Consider the following 5,000-nt stretch of genomic DNA (forward strand, 5'->3'; position numbering starts at 1 on the left):
ACCGCAATGTAACGCAATTTGTACCGCAATGTAACGCAATTTGTACCGCAATGTAACGCAATTTGTACCGCAATGTAACGCAATTTGTACCGCAATGTAACGCAATTTGTACCGCAATGTAACGCAATTTGTACCGCAATGTAACGCAATTTCTACCTTAACCTAACCCACGTTGTGCCTTAACCTAACCCACGTTGTGCCTTAACCTAACCCACGTTGTGCCTTAACCTAACCCACGTTGTGCCTTAACCTAACCCACGTTGTGCCTTAACCTAACCCACGTTGTGCCTTAACCTAACCCACGTTGTGCCTTAACCTAACCCACGTTGTGCCTTAACCTAACCCACGTTGTGCCTTAACCTAACCCACGTTGTGCCTTAACCTAACCCACGTTGTGCCTTAACCTAACCCACGTTGTGCCTTAACCTAACCCACGTTGTGCCTTAACCTAACCCACGTTGTGCCTTAACCTAACCCACGTTGTGCCTTAACCTAACCCACGTTGTGCCTTAACCTAACCCAAGTTGTGCCTTAACCTAACCCAAGTTGTGCCTTAACCTAACCCAAGTTGTGCCTTAACCTAACCCAAGTTGTGCCTTAACCTAACCCAAGTTGTGCCTTAACCTAACCCAAGTTGTGCCTTAACCTAACCCAAGTTGTGCCTTAACCTAACCCAAGTTGTGCCTTAACCTAACCCAAGTTGTGCCTTAACCTAACCCACGTTGTGCCTTAACCTAACCCAAGTTGTGCCTTAACCTAACCCACGTTGTGCCTTAACCTAACCCACGTTGTGCCTTAACCTAACCCACGTTGTGCCTTAACCTAACCCACGTTGTGCCTTAACCTAACCCACGTTGTGCCTTAACCTAACCCACGTTGTGCCTTAACCTAACCCACGTTGTGCCTTAACCTAACCCACGTTGTGCCTTAACCTAACCCACGTTGTGCCTTAACCTAACCCACGTTGTGCCTTAACCTAACCCACGTTGTGCCTTAACCTAACCCACGTTGTGCCTTAACCTAACCCACGTTGTGCCTTAACCTAACCCACGTTGTGCCTTAACCTAACCCACGTTGTGCCTTAACCTAACCCACGTTGTGCCTTAACCTAACCCACGTTGTGCCTTAACCTAACCCACGTTGTGCCTTAACCTAACCCACGTTGTGCCTTAACCTAACCCAAGTTGTGCCTTAACCTAACCCAAGTTGTGCCTTAACCTAACCCAAGTTGTGCCTTAACCTAACCCAAGTTGTGCCTTAACCTAACCCAAGTTGTGCCTTAACCTAACCCAAGTTGTGCCTTAACCTAACCCAAGTTGTGCCTTAACCTAACCCAAGTTGTGCCTTAACCTAACCCAAGTTGTGCCTTAACCTAACCCACGTTGTGCCTTAACCTAACCCACGTTGTGCCTTAACCTAACCCACGTTGTGCCTTAACCTAACCCACGTTGTGCCTTAACCTAACCCACGTTGTGCCTTAACCTAACCCACGTTGTGCCTTAACCTAACCCACGTTGTGCCTTAACCTAACCCACGTTGTGCCTTAACCTAACCCACGTTGTGCCTTAACCTAACCCACGTTGTGCCTTAACCTAACCCACGTTGTGCCTTAACCTAACCCACGTTGTGCCTTAACCTAACCCACGTTGTGCCTTAACCTAACCCACGTTGTGCCTTAACCTAACCCACGTTGTGCCTTAACCTAACCCACGTTGTGCCTTAACCTAACCCACGTTGTGCCTTAACCTAACCCACGTTGTGCCTTAACCTAACCCACGTTGTGCCTTAACCTAACCCAAGTTGTGCCTTAACCTAACCCACGTTGTGCCTTAACCTAACCCAAGTTGTGCCTTAACCTGCTCTGTAATTGGCATATGACACGTTACATTAATCCAGTGTTGTCTAACCACAACCCTCTGAATATAGTTCGCTACTCGCACCGCCCACCCTCTTGTGTATCGTTTCATGTTCAACACTTCGCAAGTGTTGCTTACTTTTTACATGCTCCCGCTGTACACTGTAATGTGGACGACTGCAGGATGTACATCGCCCCCACCCTCCCCCCTGCCTTCGCACGCTGGTCGTTCAGGTGCTTGCGTGTTCAATGCCCTTCGCAGCTGTTCACTGGCATTCGCATGTCGAAGCGCTCAGTCTACGTCGTGGTACGGCCTGTGTCCACTGTCCGCTGATGTCGTAAGCTTAACCCTCACATTGTACTGCACATAGGTCCGTATGTACTGCATGATACGCTGTGGCACATGTGTGACCGTACAACGACTGCGCCCAACAACAGCGAACCATACGGTCCAAATGTTGTGCACTCAGCCACGTGCCGTCTCCCCATAACAGCTACATTGCAGTGTGGTACGCCATAGAGACGTGTGGGATTAACGGACGCCCTGGATGGCGATCAGCATGAGCCGTCTGTTGATGTAGTGGCGCGTGTATTCAAACGTAGTCGTCTCTTCTCACACAGTGTGATAGCATGGTGCACCGCGTTCCACATCTGCGACATGGTACAGATGCTGGTTGACAGTCGGTCTCGTAATGGACATCGCATACGTAGGGGGCCACCTCCCACGTGTTCTCTAGTCGTGCACATTTTGTTGCGTGTATGTGGGCAGACGTAGTGTGTCGTGACACCTAACAGACAGGTATGCAATAATCGTTGCATTTGCAAACTGGGATGGACGTCTACGTTTGCTGGTGACGTTACGCAAATGAACAACTGGTAAACCCATTGTGGTGCGGTTGTTGTTGCTGGAGGTAAATCAGTAAGGGCAAATCTGTGTGTGAAGCGATACGCGGCGGTGGCTGGGTGGGACCGTCCCCGGCCGGTGAGGGGGGGCCGCCCGGCGTGCTGGCCGCGCGGTGCGTGGGCGCACGCGCTACAGCCGGCTGGTGGGGGCGCCCAGTGGCAGGCGCGCCGGCCGACGGACGCGGCAGGCGGCGCAGCTGCGCGCCGGGGCACCCTGCGCGCGGCGCCGGGCGGCCAAAGTGGGTCCTCGCGGGCCCGGTGCGAAGCGCGGTGGACATCTGCAGTGTGCTGGTCCGACTGAGGACTGTGTGCGTTGAGGATGCGCCGCCGCCCGGCACTCGGCGCCGCGACGCCGTCTGCTGCTCGGTCGCCCCAGCGGTTCTCGCTGGTGGTTTGTATCGCAGTTGTGCAGACGTGTTGGCACGTGCGCTGTGCTGGGAGAGTTCGCTTCGGCACCCACGTGGGGCCTTTGCCCTTCTGTGGCGCTGGCGTTGGAGCTGCCGGTCACCGTAGGTGGCGCGTGTTGTCTCCCGCCGGCAATGCCACGACAGCACGCTCCCGGGCCTCTGTCGGCAGCGGCAAGCTCAGTTGGGAGCACGGGTGGTCGCACCTAAAGCGTCTACTCGCCTAACTCCGGGCGATTGCGCCTCTCTCGAACCCGACCAAGTACTTAGGACGGCGCTGCGCGCCGCCGGGACCTGAGAGGGTTTCGAGGTGTATTGTGCAGGGGAGCTCAGCCTCCTCCTGTTTGCAGAATAATTGAGCGGACGCTTGCGTGTTCGCGCGGGCCCCTGGGACACACTCCCGGGCGGCCGGCTGCTCAGCTCTAGTTGACGCAGCTCCCTGGTTGATCCTGCCAGTAGTCATATGCTTGTCTCAAAGATTAAGCCATGCATGTCTCAGTACAAGCCGCATTAAGGTGAAACCGCGAATGGCTCATTAAATCAGTTATGGTTCCTTAGATCGTACCCACGTTACTTGGATAACTGTGGTAATTCTAGAGCTAATACATGCAAACAGAGTCCCGACCAGAGATGGAAGGGACGCTTTTATTAGATCAAAACCAATCGGTCGGCTCGTCCGGTCCGTTTGCCTTGGTGACTCTGAATAACTTTGGGCTGATCGCACGGTCCTCGTACCGGCGACGCATCTTTCAAATGTCTGCCTTATCAACTGTCGATGGTAGGTTCTGCGCCTACCATGGTTGTAACGGGTAACGGGGAATCAGGGTTCGATTCCGGAGAGGGAGCCTGAGAAACGGCTACCACATCCAAGGAAGGCAGCAGGCGCGCAAATTACCCACTCCCGGCACGGGGAGGTAGTGACGAAAAATAACGATACGGGACTCATCCGAGGCCCCGTAATCGGAATGAGTACACTTTAAATCCTTTAACGAGTATCTATTGGAGGGCAAGTCTGGTGCCAGCAGCCGCGGTAATTCCAGCTCCAATAGCGTATATTAAAGTTGTTGCGGTTAAAAAGCTCGTAGTTGGATTTGTGTCCCACGCTGTTGGTTCACCGCCCGTCGGTGTTTAACTGGCATGTATCGTGGGACGTCCTGCCGGTGGGGCGAGCCGAAGGCGTGCGACCGCCTCGTGCGTGTTCGTGCGTCCCGAGGCGGACCCCGTTGAAATCCTACCAAGGTGCTCTTTATTGAGTGTCTGGGTGGGCCGGCACGTTTACTTTGAACAAATTAGAGTGCTTAAAGCAGGCAAGCCCGCCTGAATACTGTGTGCATGGAATAATGGAATAGGACCTCGGTTCTATTTTGTTGGTTTTCGGAACCCGAGGTAATGATTAATAGGGACAGGCGGGGGCATTCGTATTGCGACGTTAGAGGTGAAATTCTTGGATCGTCGCAAGACGAACAGAAGCGAAAGCATTTGCCAAGTATGTTTTCATTAATCAAGAACGAAAGTTAGAGGTTCGAAGGCGATCAGATACCGCCCTAGTTCTAACCATAAACGATGCCAGCCAGCGATCCGCCGCAGTTCCTCCGATGACTCGGCGGGCAGCCTCCGGGAAACCAAAGCTTTTGGGTTCCGGGGGAAGTATGGTTGCAAAGCTGAAACTTAAAGGAATTGACGGAAGGGCACCACCAGGAGTGGAGCCTGCGGCTTAATTTGACTCAACACGGGAAACCTCACCAGGCCCGGACACCGGAAGGATTGACAGATTGATAGCTCTTTCTTGATTCGGTGGGTGGTGGTGCATGGCCGTTCTTAGTTGGTGGAGCGATTTG

At 53.2% G+C, this 5,000-nt stretch overlaps 1 non-coding gene across 1 annotated transcript in view; it reads left to right on the forward strand.

Moving 5' to 3' along the window:
• The first annotated feature begins 3,598 nt into the window (after nucleotides 1-3,598).
• Nucleotides 3,599-5,000, forward strand: part of LOC126151239 (small subunit ribosomal RNA) — a 1,909-nt gene continuing 507 nt past the window's right edge. The window contains exon 1 of the ribosomal RNA XR_007531867.1: nucleotides 3,599-5,000. This exon is cut by the window's right edge and continues 507 nt beyond it. This is a non-coding gene — a ribosomal RNA (small subunit ribosomal RNA).

Source organism: Schistocerca cancellata, unplaced genomic scaffold (assembly GCF_023864275.1).
Source record: "Schistocerca cancellata isolate TAMUIC-IGC-003103 unplaced genomic scaffold, iqSchCanc2.1 HiC_scaffold_1046, whole genome shotgun sequence".
Lineage (NCBI taxonomy): Eukaryota > Metazoa > Arthropoda > Insecta > Orthoptera > Acrididae > Schistocerca > Schistocerca cancellata.